The sequence below is a fragment of the Lagenorhynchus albirostris genome, chromosome 11 (genome assembly GCF_949774975.1).
Source record: "Lagenorhynchus albirostris chromosome 11, mLagAlb1.1, whole genome shotgun sequence".
NCBI classification, from domain to species: Eukaryota; Metazoa; Chordata; class Mammalia; order Artiodactyla; family Delphinidae; genus Lagenorhynchus; species Lagenorhynchus albirostris.
Genome location: NC_083105.1, coordinates 69622747 through 69637915, shown reverse-complemented (window position 1 = coordinate 69637915; position 15169 = coordinate 69622747).

Below are 15169 nucleotides of genomic sequence, written 5' to 3'. Positions count from 1 at the left end.
TCATCTGGCACTTTGCATATCTGCTTTCTTTTTTTTTTAAAGGATACATTTTTTTAAAAAATTAATTAATTAATTAATTTTATTTTTAGCTGTGTTGCGTCTTTGTTGCTGCGTGCAGGCTTTCTCTAAGTTGCGGCACGGGCTACTCTTTGTTGTGGTGCGTGGGCTTCCCATTGCGGTGGCTTCTCTTCTCGCAGAGCACGGGCTCTAGGCACACGGGCTTCAGTAGTTGTGGTGCATGGGCTTAGTTGCTCCGTGGCATGTGGAATCTTCCTGGACTAGGGCTTGAACCTATGTCCCCTAAATTGGCAGGAGGATTCTTGACCACTGTGCCACCAAAGAAGTCCTGCACATCTGCTTTCATATTATTTGGCATGGTTTGTGTGCTTTAAAGCTCCGCCGATTAGATTGTTAGCCCTTGGAAGGCAGGGGTCATTTAGAAAGATAGAAAGATTTCTTTCTATCTCTCCCATATACCTATGCACGTGGAACTGTGTCTTCACACTGTCGGAAAGCAATACATGCTGGTTGATGACTCATATTGATTAACTGAGTATTTCTACATCCTCAATGTACTCTGAACACAAAATCATAGAAGAGTTGTGGGAGACTCATTTTATAGAAGAGAAAACTGAGAAGAAAGAGAAAAACTGTGCTCATAGGCACAACACCAAGCGGAGATTAGAGCTCAGCTGTCAGACCTCTATGATTTCCTTTTGTTCCTTCCCAGTTGGAGAAGCTGGTTTCATTAAGTAAAGTTCAAGAGATTAGGGGCTGATGGTAAAATGAATTCATGGCACACATCCTGGGATGCTAAGGCATCGTTTTTAGCTTTGAGTGTGATGGCTGTTTTGTAAGTAGAGCACAGGGTGTTCTGCACGTCACTCAGGACCCAGGGCTATCGGGAATGCTTCTCTGCCTTGATATGGGACAAAGAGAATGTTCCACTAAGCAGTACCTCCCAGGCATGAGCCTAAAGAGAAAGAAGAGAACGTGGCAGCCAAAAGTGTGTTGCTGGCTTTCTTACCCGAGGCCTAGGCTGCCTGGTTTTCTGTAAAGTTTCTTTTTAAGCAGCTATTTCTGGGCACTGGCCGCAGGGGAAACATTCTTTTCTTTGACCACAATCCAAAAGCAAACATATAGGAGGGCTTTTTTCTGTTTGCATCCCAAATAATGGCCTCCTTTCCTCCCTCTCTCCTTCTTTCCTTCTGAGAATATTTGTTGATCACCTACTACTATTCGCTGAGCACAATGCAGAGTGGATGATGGGGAGACAGTTATGAAAAACCTCTGCCCTGCTCTGGAGCGCCTGGGTTTATTAGGGAGATGAATGTCACCATTATTCACCCAGCAGTGAGATAAATGCTGAAGGAGGCATCTCCGAAGTGGGAGCACAAAGGAAGGGACAGCGAATGACGTCTATGAGGCCAGGCGAGCGCTTTCGAGGAAGTGACATTGAGTCTTCATGGAAGAGTTATCGGGTCAGGTTTCGCTGGAAGAGAGATGTCCCTGGCGGAGGGGGTAGCATGTGCAGCTGCAGGAAAACCCAGAAGGCTTAGGAACCCAGAAATGTTTTGGGGTGGTAGAAAGTGGGGAGTTGTGTGGAGGGGACCTGAAAGCCAAGGCAGGAAAGAAGAAATCTAAAGGACATTGGATGCTGTGCTAAGGAGTTTATATTTTAGCTCAAGGTGATGGGGAGGAAAGAACCAGCAGAGCAGAAACCTACAATACTAATGTCCTTTTCCTCAAAGTAATACACGTTGCTAAATATAAATAGCTCTGCTAAAGAAAAAATAGACCCGGGCTCATTTTATTTTCCTATAAAGATGAAAATTAGTTCTTGGAGATACCTTTTTCTTTTGCAATTTTTAAGTCTTTCCCAGTGGTATACAATAGTACTTTTATAAAGCAAATCATGTTTTTCATGGACTTAAAATGTAAAGACTGTCATACAGGGTGAAGTAAGTCAGAAAGAGAAAAACAAATATCGTATATTAACGCATATATGTGGAATCTAGAAGAATGCTATAGATGATCTTATTTGCAAAGCAGAAATAGAGGCACAGATGTAGAGAACAAACATATGGATACGAAGGGGGAAGGGGGTGTGGGACGAACTGGAAGATTGGGATTGACATATACACTACTATGTATAAAATAGATAACTAATGAGAACCTACTGTATAGCACAGGGAACTCTACTCAATGCTCTGTGGTGACCTAAACGGGAAGGAAATCCAAAAAAGAGGGGATATATGTGTACATATAGCTGATTCTCTTTGCTGTACAGCAAAAACTAACACAACACTGTAAAGCAACTATACTCAAATAAAAATTAATTTTAAAAATAATAAATAAATTAATTAATAAAAATTAAAGCAACAACAAAAAGTTAATGGAAAGGGCAATGGAATGGAAATTGTGAGACCTGGTTTCTGGGTCCAGGGCCCCCCTTAACAGGGGAGGGTGGGAATCCCCTCTGCTCAGGTTTCCTCATTCATCAGGCGAGGGGATTGGAAGAGGAGACTTCCAGGGATCTTTCAGCATTAAGATTGGAGTGTGTAACTTGTGTGTGTGTGTGAGATGTGTTTCTGTCTGTCTGTATTTGTGTATTTATATCTAGTCTAATTCCAATAAGAATGTGAGGCAGATTAGAATAAAAGGCACTGATTCAATAAGAGTCAAAATCTTAAACTTAATAAGGTTAGTATAAAATAAACAAAGTAGGGCTTCCCTGGTGGCGCAGCGGTTGAGAATCCGCCTGCCAATGCAGGGCACACGGGTTCGAGCCTTGATCTGGGAAGATCCCACATGCCGCGGAGCAACTAGGCCCGTGAGCCACAGCTACTGAGCCTGCGCGTCTGGAGCCTGTGCTCCGCAACAAGAGAGGCCGCGACAGTGAGAGGCCCGCGCACCGCGATGAAGAGTGGCCCCCGCTCGCCACAACTAGAGAAAGCCCTCGCACAGAAACGAAGACCCAACACAGCCAAAAATAAATAAATAAATAAAATTTAAAAAATAAATAAATAAATAAACAAAGCAAAGTAAAACAGCCTAGGGAAAACAGCCAAGGGAATAATATTAGAATAAAGAACGGCCTTCTGAGTTGCCATCATCATGCCATCTTATTTAAAGTTTATTAATTTTTTAGATAGAAGATACCTGCATAAGTTTCAAAATTTGAAAGTTAAAACATACATACAATAAAAAGCCTCCATCTCACCCCTTCTCCTAGCCACCCAGGCTTCCTCTCGCCAGGCAGGCACTATACTCTCTAGCTGCCCAGATAAGGTAGGAAATAGGACAATTTACAAAGTTCTCAAGGATCAAGGTTTATCACAAAAGAAAGGCACTTTTTTTTTTTTTTGAGGGAGGAGAATTTTAAACTCTTAAAGAAATTTGTCAAAAGGATGCCTACACAGCAAATGCTCTTGAGTAAAATCATGGAAAATAAACTCAGTAATATCTATGGACAACGTAGAGGAGTTCCTCCTTTCTGAGCTCTTCATCTGTTTCAGAATTTAAAGAAATACTTTGTTGAATTCCCCAAATTCTGTCCCATTAAAAAAATCAAGAAGAACAGACTTTGACCTGGGTATTTTGAGGGAAAAATTTACCCCAAACCTCATTTATTTCTGCCCTCGAGGAACCTTAGCTCCTGAGTTATGTTTAATTTTGAAAAGGACTGCAACCTGATTTGATTCTAAGATAATTCGTTCCCCAGATGAAGCGCTGTGTAACTGAATGGGGAAATCTTTTAGCTAAAATTGTTTAGTGTTATCCATTTACATATGACAGTGCAACTGACAAGAGTTTGGTTTGACATAATTACTATTTAGCTGTTCTCCTAGGCAGTAATTGGTCAACAGGTTCAACTGCTTTTAGAGGCCACTCCTGGAACGTGAAAGTGGTACCATGTGATCAGCATAAAAAGGGTCCTTCTCTTCTGTTGGCCGAATGGGTACCTTGGATTTGGAGCTAGTACCAAATAGTCCAGGTACAAGTTAAACTCAGAAGGGGTGTGTGCCACTGAAAAGATGCTATAGTCGTCAGAAAGTGAATCCTGTCAACTCTGATTCTCAGACTAGTAGGGAATTAAATGCGGTAAAGGGGTATTAAAAACCTTGGGTCAACGCACATTATGTAATCTGGCCATAAATCATTGCCTGTAGAATGAAGGACTGACACCAGATCAGTAATTGCCAGAAAAATTAAAATTTTCATTAAGTGAAACAAAAAGCAACATTTGAACAGTTAAACCTCAAACCAGCCTGCTTTCCAGGGGGCATAAGAGGTGGAGTGACCCAGGCCTGGACCTTGTTGAGCAGAACTGGCATAGAATTCCGAGGAAATGAGAGGAGGTGAAATGGGTCTATACCTCATTTTTGTTTTCAATGGTCTTTGGGTCCATCTAGTTAATGGAGGTACAGATTTCTCCAAAAATCAGACCTGTAAATTTCAGTAGGTTAAAGAGCTCCCAGGGCAGGGCTTCCTTGGGACCCTTCTCTGGCTTAAGACTTGTCTTAGGGAGTGTTCTGGAAGCAAAACAAGAGCCCTTGTCCCGAAGCTGCAGCAGCAGAGCCGGGCCTTGACAGAGATCTGTAAGTCACAGTTCCTCCCGTCACAGTCCTGTGAAAACAAAGCCCCAGCCACCAAGTAGAGTCTAAGGGCCAGGCCTCCCTCTGAGGTCTGTGGGAGCCCCTCCCCTGCCCCTCCTCCCCCGCCATGTGTGAACCCAAGGCAGCTTTCTCAGAAGTACACAAAAACCACGTGCTTCCTTGCTAGGCTGCCTCTTTTTCTCGGCTCCCTAACAGTTCCTTCCCAGACATGGGGCAGAAAAAAGGGGCTGGATTCTCCACCAGAAAGCTCTGTTTCTAGGTTTAATTGATCTCTAGTTCATGGTGGCACTGGCTCTTTGGCCCACCCTGGCCTCTTCTCATCTTTCAGCCAAATAGTTAGTAACCTGTAAACAAATAAACAGCTGTCTAAGGGGATCCAGATATTAAAAAAGCCCTGAGGTGAATCTTTTGTGAAGCAAAGCATCTTTTTTTGTGATGCAGATATGCTTCCTCTGATGCATCTGTTTTATAGGTTAGTATGATATAGGGCTTTCCAACCATAAAGGTATCATTTGTCGTTGTAGTCAGAAGAATGCTGATGAGGTTTCCAGTTAAATTCAGATAAAATGAGGTCCAATTTCCTTATCGTGGCATAATGGCCATTACCTTAAAATGTCTCATTCCAACAACCCATTCTGCAGCGCTGTTTCACATTAAAGATCAGTGTTTTAATGGTTTCAAGTAGCAGGAACAAGATGAGTCTCCTCTCCACCAGGGAACTGCACATTCCTCCTGCCCGCTTTGTTGCCTGGAGAGGTGGGTGAAGATCCTTTGTGACGAAAGTAATGAACTTGGAGAGAGGAACTTCTGGAAGGGGGTGCCCTATCACAGGCAAACTGGGAGATAGTGCCAATGTCGGAGCTGAGTCTCTATTTGTCCACCCCTGGTCTTTAAACTTCCAAGAATGCAATGTATGGTTGGAATGCTTTATCTTTGTTAAAAGAAGTATTATTCCACAAGGAAAAATATTATATGAATACACAAAGATGAATAGGCTGTTTAAAAAGGAGTAGTGTTTGGATAACTCCCATTCTATGGTTTCTCTTCTACTGAAAGAACATGCTCATTATTAAAATTTTGAAAAATATGAAAAAGCACAAAGAAAAGTATTCTCTGGTCTTTTTTTTCCCCTGGACATACATATATTACAGAAATTGATCACATTGGACAAGTGAAACTCGCTTTTCAGTTAATATATAATGAACATTTCTCCATGTCAGTATTATTTTACAACCATTATTTTATAGCTATAACATACATTTGTTGGACATTAACATTAAAATAATTTTGAAAAAATAAACATTCTTTAACTGGTGATGAGCATTCTTTAGCTAACTCTTTGTGCTCATTCATTACTTTCATAGGATAAACTTGTGAAAGGATTTCTGTTTTCTAAAACTGTATTTATCCAAAGTGAAAGGAAGAGGACTAACTAGCCCTGACTTCTAGGTACTAATATCGGGGGGCAGCATCACACAGTATTTAAAAAACACGGAATTTGCAGTCACACTGCCCTCATTTAAACCCCACTTCTACCTTATGGATGCTCAGTTTCCTCATCTGTAAAATGGGGATAAAAATGTTACCTATATTCTAGGTTTGCTGGGAGACACAAATGACTTAATATAGAAATGTGTGTCTGGCCCATTATTGTATTTTCCTCCTTTATTGCCATTAATAGCTCAGTTAGATGGTATTATTATGGCTAAATTGCAGAGGAGGAAGCAGATGCCCAGAAATGAGAAGTGACTCACCCAAAGCAGTTAAACACAGATTCTGTGTGTCTAGCTCTAAAGTGCATTCTTTCCCCTTTTATACAATAATTATTAATTTAATCCATGTAGAAACTCAAATGAAACATTAGTTCTAGAAGTACAATTTTTCAGTCTCCCTTCAGATCTCTGCCAAAGTATCACTGCCCCAGAAAAGAGCAGCTGCCTATCCCATCACTCTGTGTCTTCATCCCAGCATGTGTTGCAACTTTTATGATCTCTTAAACTCATTTTCTATTTATTGTCTGTCTTTCCCATTGGAATGTATGCTATCTGAGGGAGAGCCGTGTCTTTTCAATGATTTAGCACCAAATCTGGCACTTAGAATATTTTTTTTTTTTTTTTTTTTTTTTTGCGACACGCGGGCCTCTCACTGCTGTGGCCTCTCCCGTTGCGGAGCACAGGCTCCGGACGCGCAGGCTCAGCGGCCGTGGCTCACGGGCCCAGCCGCTCTGCGGCATGTGGGATCTTCCCGGACCGGGGCACGAACCCGTGTCCCCTGCATCGGCAGGTGGACTCTCAACCACTGCGCCACCAGGGAAGCCCTAGAATATTTTTTAAAAAATAAATTTATTTATTTATATTTTATTTTTGGCTGCATTGCGGCGCACGGGCTTCTCATTGCAGTGGCTTCTTTTTTGAGGAGCACGGGCTCTAGGCATGCAGTCTTCAGTAGTTGTGGCACACGGGCTCAGTAGTTGTGGTTCGCGGGCTCTAGAGCGCAGGCTCAGTAGCTGTGGTGCATGGGCTTAGTTGCTCTGCAGCATGTGGGATCTTCCCGGACCAGGGCTCAAACCCATGTCCCCTGCATTGGCAGGTGGATTCTTTTTTTTTTTTTTGCAGTACGCGGGCCTCTCACTGCTGTGGCTTCTCGCTGCGGAGCACAGGCTCCGGACGCACAGGCTCAGCGGCCATGGCTCATGGGCCCAGCTGCTCCGCGGCATGTGGGATCTTCCCGGACTGGGGCACGAACCCGTGTCCCCTGCATCGGCAGGCGGACTCTCAACCACTGCGTCACCAGGGAAGCCCCGGACTGAGACTCTTTAGTGCAGTGATCATGGCCTTGTGTTCCCACGGCCTAGAACGTTAAAGCATGTTGTAGGTTCTGCTGAATGAATGAATGAATGGACAAATGAATGAATGAACGAACTATTTGTGTGAAAATGTGCACTTAGATTTTGTTAAGAGGGCAACAAGGCACCAAGGGACGCCTCTATTTTCTTTCTCCAGATTCATTAAAATGTAATTGGCATAAAACATTATGTAATTTTAAGGTGTTCAACATGTTGATTTGATATTTATATACTGCAAAATGACTACCACCACCCAAGGGAGGTTTTTTTTTGTGTGTGTGTGTGTGAGTGTGTGTGGTACACGGGCCTCTCACTGTGTGGCCTCTCCCGTTGTGGAGCACAGGCTCAGCGGCCATGGCTCACGGGCCCAGCCACTCCGCGGCATGTGGGATCCTCCCGGACCGGGGCACGAACCCGTGTCCCCTGCATCGGCAGGCGGACTCTCAACCACTGCGCCACCAGGGAAGCCCCAAGGGAGGTTTTTAAGTAAGGGCATAGCAGGATCCAATTTATGGTTTAGGTCTACATGTTTGACTGTACTCAGCTCCACCCTAGTCCTAGCATTCAGCCTCTTAGGCACATGCGAAATTGCTGAAACTTACTTTTCTACCTTACACATTTCATTTGAAAACATTTTGTTTCATTTTTGGGTGCCTCTGTAGCCTGGCTCTTCTTTCTGAAGATTGTAATTTATTTACTTTTTTTCCACTAGATTTTCTTCAAATGTCGGGTGGTACTTTATCTTGATATTTGATACTTCCAAAATGTCATCTTTCATAGCACTGAAGCAATTTGACGGTGGACAGCAGGCGGAAAATGTGCCACATGCTTCTCAGATAGGGTTAGGACTTTCAGGCAGGATTGCCAAGTTTCTAGGGGGTTCCAAGCAGGAATATTGCATATTGTTTCTATCACGGGTTTTCTTCCACCCACTGAACCCCCCTTAAGAGCAGTTTTGATATCTTATTTCTTGTTTCATCTCCAGCATCTAGTACAATGCCTGGTACATAGTAAATGTGGAGGGAAACAGTGTTCGATAAAATAATGAAAGACTGACTGACGGATGGAAGGAGAGCTCATCTGGATTTCAGGAACACTGATAGTCCCCAGAAGGGCAAGAGTGACAGAAGCTAAAATACCGTAGGTTTGTAACAAGGCCCTGCCACCAGTACCCCCTTTGGAGTTAAATGGTCCTAAGGTCTTGGGAAAACTCTTCGGCAAGAAGTCAAGTAAGCCCATGAAGTTCATCTTCTTTCACAGGGAATTTATAAACTCTAAAGCATATTTCTCATTACCAAGTTGAGCGGTAATGTCATTTGCAGGCTTTTGCTTTGGGAATTAAAAGTCAGCAACACCATCCCTTTATTTTAAATGGGTTCATGTTTGCCCTGATCCTGTTGATTCCTCTTTTTTCCTCTCCCAATGTCTCAAATAATACTTGCTGTGCAACTGGAGCTTCTAGGAGGGGAGAAGAGAAGCAGAGAGGGCAAGGATCTGTTGAGACCTGTATCTTTCTCGTGGAGAATGGGTGTTCTGCTGGGACAGATGGGAGGAAGGTGACACATCAGGTTTCTGAGTCCTGGGAGTGGGCTGCAGCTGACGTGGGCAATCCGGCAGCCTGCTCACAGCTAAGCCCTTAACACTGTTGGCTGGCTGCTGCCTTTGCATTCATCGCTGTGATTTAGATTTGGGCCTCCTAGGATGGACGCTCTTTAATACACAGTAAGTGTACATTATTAGATTTCATGCTGGTCCTGCCAGAGACATTGTAAGTCCATTCATACCTTAAAAAAAATTCTACCCACAAGGCCCTGCCCTTGTTCACAACTGGGTTCCGGCCTTTGGGTTTAAGTCTGGGAGGGTCCCTTAGGGAATGTGAATGTAAGGTGACAGCCTTGTGTGGTACATTGCGCGTCCTTACCCTTTGCAAAGACACTTCATTTTCTCAACATCCCGCTTATGTTTGGGAGATGCTGTTGCCACGGTGACATTTAACAGACATGCAGGAACTTAGGACACCCAGTGGGCTGGATTCTGGGTCTGGGAGATGTTAAGTGGTGAGAGCTGTCTCTACCCAGAGCCTGGTTTCGAACTGTTCTTTGCTTTAGGCTGAAGCGATCACAGCCAAAGAAGCAGACTGAGGTGGAGCTGACTGCTGAGGACGCGGGTTTTCCCACAGCCTGGACGAGAAGGTCCCGCTCCTTTGGTTTCTGGGGCACAGCAGAGTGGAGCTCTGTTACAGCTCAGTCAAACGCTTGCTTCTAAAGCTGTCCCCCTGTGCCCTCATTCTCCTTCCCCCCACTGACCCCAGCTCTCCCACAAAGTTTAAAAAGAAAACTGTCAGAATTTACGAAGCCTCACCCTATGTCAACTGCAACTCAGGGGGATCATTTTCCTGGGGATTTCTGAGAAGAGATGAGAAATGCTTCCTCACAGGTCACCCAGGTTACACATTTAATCTTTCTACTATGCTGGATTCTATGTGATTTACAGTTATTTAAGCCTTGTCTGTCGCAAATATATATATATTTTTTAGGATAAAATAGTCGGTTTCTCTTTCCTGTCACCCTGACTCCACTTCCTGGTTAGTTTTCTTGGTTCAGTCACCGGGTTGTTGCTTATCTTGTGTCTGTCCAGCACGTCACCACTCGCTTGGCCCTTCTGAATGGTGGGCTCCCAGCAGTTCTAGGGGAGATGACTCACCCTCCCCAGACACCGCTGATTAGGCCAAGGGTGTGCAGTAGGGCCAATCAGAACCCCTTCTGTGGGATTGTGAGGAAGAGTCTGTCTCTCGGAGGGGATGGAACTTTAAGAGTTGAACCCGGGAGCAACGGGTGTCCGTCGTATATTCACTCGGTTAAAGAAAGTAACACCAGGGGCTTCCCTGGTGGCGCAGTGGTTGAGAGTCCGCCTGCCGATGCAAGGGACACGGGTTCGTGCCCCTGTCCGGGAAGATCCCACATGCCGCGGAGCGGCTGGGCCCGTGAGCCATGGCCGCTGGGCCTGCGCGTCCGGAGCCTGTGCTCCGCAACGGGAGAGGCCACAACAGTGAGAGGCCCCCGTGCCGCAAAAAAACAGAAAGTAACACCATGTTATGGAGGAAGAGGCTGAAGATTCTGGAGGAGAGGTGGAGAAATTCTTGACCCCTTTGCATTCTCGTTCTTGTATTCCTGAAGCCTGGTCACATTCCTGTCCTCGGGGTGTGAGATCACCTCTGTATCATCATGATAACACTCCCACTTTTTTTTTTATCACCTCTGTATCATTATGATAACACTCCCATTTTTTTTTTTTTTTGGTTTGAGCAGGTGTGAAGTTTTCTTCTGTCACTTCTAATCCAAAGAATCCTAACTAGTTCGTATTTACCCAGTCCTTATTTCATTTGGCACTCTGCCACAACTCCAAGGGAGCAGAGAAAGGTAGAGGAAGAGAGAGCAGTATAAACAAAGAGGTCTTCATCAAACTGGGAAATGGGAGGTTTTCTTCCTTTCTTTATCACAGTCACACACTCCCTCCTTGAGGGAAACTTTGTGCTGTGTGTGTGTGAGAGGTTGGATCCCAGAGCCCATGGCAACAAATCACACAGAGCATGATGCAGCTACAGTCAGGAAAGAAATACGTTTTGAAAGACAGGGTCCAAGTGTAAAGTTTCACATGTGCAGAGTGTATGCCCAACAGAAAGATCCCGGTCCTCTTGGGCAGATCAAATGTTGGTTCTTGGATCCCTCCACAGGACACATACCATTGGTAGGAGCCAGGAATGATTTGTTCTTCAAGGTCTGATTACGATATTTTGAAATTTGCATATTGTCATCTTATTTGCATTCTGGGGGAACTGAGAGGGCCTTGAGAGTTGTTTTGATAATTACCACTCCCTTTTTCCACACTGGACATAGATAATTCATATCCCAGTTATGATGTGACTGATTCAAATATGATTATTATTCAAACATAAATAGTCTTGTATTTTCTTTGCTAGAAAATAACTTTCTACTTGATAGAGCCAAGTTATGGAAAAGTCAGCACTGTCTGTTTTTCATAAAGCACATTCTTTCTCTGCTTCATGCCAAAATTCTGTCTCAGTTGAAAATAAAGTGGAAAAATCTTCATTGTGGTTGATGTATAGCTTTTTATGAGAAGGGACATATTATGATTCTAACTCTATCCTTTGACCTTCTGTTCTGATTTAAAGTTACATGCATAGGATATTTAAAAATCAGAGAGACTACTTGGAATATGGATATAAAAGAGAAATATTAGGAATTTTTTTATTTTGACATTAAAATATTTTTAAAAGTTATCTAAAAACTTAAAGAAAAATCTTCCATAAGACAGTTTTTTCTTTCACTTAGGAAGGTCAAAGCAATGTTATTTATCGATTCTATCAGGCAGAGGTGCAAATTTTCTCCCCAACGAACTTCATTAAAAATGTTGCTTAGGGCTTCCCTGGTGGCGCAGTGGTTGAGAGTCCGCCTGCCGACGCAGGGGACACGGGTTCGTGCCCCGGTTCGGGAAGATCCCACGTGCCGCGGGGCGGCTGGGCCCGTGAGCCATGGCCGCTGAGCCTGCGCGTCCGGAGCCTGTGCTCCACAACGGGAGAGGCCACAACAGTGAGAGGGCCGTGTACTGCAAAAAAAAAAAAAAATGTTGCTTACCACAAACTTCTCTTGGCAGAACTTAATTTCAGACCTTGAATTTCAATATTATGTACACAGACTGGGATATGGGTGTTTCTATCACTAATCTAGGCTGTTCTACTTTCTATTCCATGTTAACTAGATGGATTGGAGTATATCATCTTCCATTTTTATATTCCTTCCCAACCTGAAATGAGCAAATGTTTCATGGATTATTCCTTCTTGCTTTGGTTTCCCCTTGTTACACATTTTGCCAGATGGCTGAGTTTCATTTAGAGAAGAATTTTCCATAATAACATATCACTTGGTACTCATGGCCAATGGTCCCACTCCCCACTGCCATCTGCAGGAGCCATGGGATGGAGGAAAGTGGCAAATGAGTCAAGCCTGTCAGAGCCTGGAGGAAGAGGGAGAGGAGAGAGGCTTGGATTGGGAGAGACAAGGAAAAGCCTATCACAGCAGCAAGGGCTGAGTGGGGTTGTTGAGGGGAGGAGAGGGGGAGACAGGGTGAGAGGGAGAAAGGGAGAGAGAAGGGAAGGAGGGTGAGAGAGAGAGTGCCACGTGCACATACTCAGGAGGGATTGTGTATGTAAGTATTTTGGAGTGTGTAGCTGCTGGAGGGCATTCTGACAGATGTGGAACATGTGTGGCCCAACTTCATACAAGGGAGGGGAAAACCGGGGGAGAGAGGAATATCACTGAGCTGCCAGAGAGACGAGGCTAAGATCCTGGGTGTGCCAGGGAGGGCTTGGTGAGGGAAACAGTACTAAGAAGATAGGACAAACTCACGTCGCGCCATTCGCCGTGTCTGCCAAATTTTCGTTATTAGAACAACAACAAAGAAGAAATGAAACTCTTTACCCAGAGCCTGAGTTTATAATTTTCAAGAAATTGCATGACTCATGGAGTCTGCAGGCAGAGTCGCCATCACACAAAATCTAAACAAGGGGCTTGCTTCTGGAACCAGAACCTCCACTCTGCCCAATACAAAACAGGTAACCTGCAAATACGGTATTCATTTAGACTGGAGTTCCTGAGAGCTAACTTTTCGACTTAGTGACTTTCAGCAAATTTTATAGCCTCTCTGAGCTTCAATTTCCTCAATCAAAAACGAAGCAGTTGGTCTAGAGAAGTGTTCTCTAAACCGTTCTCTATGATTCCTACTAGAAAGTGCCTCTCCCTCACTTTCAGGGTTCAAGCAGAGCTAATAGGACTTTCCCCACTTATATCCAGTCTTTAAAGAAGGCATTCCACTGAATAAAAGGAAAAAAAGATTTGGGATTCGCCAGTTTGAACTTTAAGCTCCCTTCTAGCTGTTATCCTAAATATGTTCACCTTGGGGTTGATGTGAACACATTCTGATCCATTCAGTCAGTCAACAAACACCACGGAGCATCTGTTATTCACTAGGCACAGTTATAGGCATGGAGAGTAAAGCAGGAAAGGAGACAAAGCCCTTCAACATTCTAGTTGAAGGAAAGATAATAAATGAAGTAATTACAGATGGTGCTTGGTATTTGAAAGCAGGACGTAGAAAGCTCCCCAGGGTGACATTTGAACAGACACCTGAACAAAGCGAGAGAAAGATTGTAAGGATGTGGGGAAGAGCATTCCACGTAGAGGGAATAGTGAGCAGAAGATCTTGGGTGGGTACACGCCTGTAGATTTATTTTCCTACATGACCTGATCTGGGCCTTCAGGCTCCAAGCTCCCTTAAGGAAGGAAACACTTGGTTTGCTGACGAATAACATTGGAGTCTCTTCTGCTTTTGGTAATGCCTTGTCTTAGTGGTTCCTTCTTGCCCTTCTCCAGGGGCTCCTTCCACCTCGCCTACACAGCACGGTGCTCACTTCCAGCCGACGGAAAAGTCTGGTCCTGTTCTGTCCCTGGGGCTCAGCCTCTGTCCTTGCTCTGTCTGCCGAGGTTCATGCAATGTGCCCTGACCCTGTTCTCCTCTTCCGCACTTGAATCTGGTCACCACCACTGATAACCACTGGCCTGACCACTGCCCCCAGTCCCCAGGATCCCTTGCCCAGCAGCTTGGGGCTCTCTGTACAGACTCCAGGCCTCTTTGGTCCTCTCAGCACTGCTCAGGCATGGAAACTTGATCTTTGATGGAAGGGGCGTGAGAGGCACTGGGACCCAAGCTCCCAAGCCTCAGCTCTTGGGTTTGTGTTCTGGTTCTGTGGAGCCCGGTGACCTCGAGTCTCTTTGTGTTTTTCTTTGTCTCAGTTGTTCAACCTGGAAAAGAAGGGTGATCATGATGGTAAGTCTACCTTAGATGGTTGTTGTCAGGTATAAATAGGTTAACATATGCAAAATGCTTTTGAGAGTACATGATACAGAGTAAATACCTGATAGCTTTTTGGTTTATAAGACAACCCGAGGACACTGCCCTGGGTTTCTTGCTCAGCATTGCTGCTCACCTGCCCTGTAGCCCACAGAACTCCTACTTCTCTGAGAGGCTCAGAGTACCCCAGAGTGGGCTGCAGGAAGTGATGCATCAGCTGCTGTGGTCTAGGTTTTCCTCAACTGAATGGGACCCTCGTTTAGAATTTAACATCCAACCACAGATGGTTTGTACTTAACAATATTTTCACGAGTTATTTTATTGACTCCCCAACATGAAATTGTGAAGTTTGAATTATTTACCCCATATTACACATGAGACTTAGAGAGGTTGTGACTTGACCACACAGGTCATCAATAGCCAAATTCATACTTTTTTAAAAAAGGATTCTGCTTACCGAGTTCCTTTCAGTATACCTCAGTTATCGCTAAGAAAATCTTTGGAAAAACACACAGGTCAGAATATCAGGCAGATGAACTGGCTAAATCCAAGTATAGAAATAACCTGTTTTATCAAAGTCTTGCTTCTTTGTTTTCCCACCTATTTTTCATGTCATTACTTAGCCTGGTCCTCAGTCACTGAAATGTCATGAGTGAAAATGGAGTAGACAATATAACTTTGAATTATTTTAGTACTTTTGTGTATTATTTTAAACACCATTTAAATAAGGCTCATTTAAAAAAAAAACTTCTTGGAAGAATTCCCTCTCTCCTTTTTA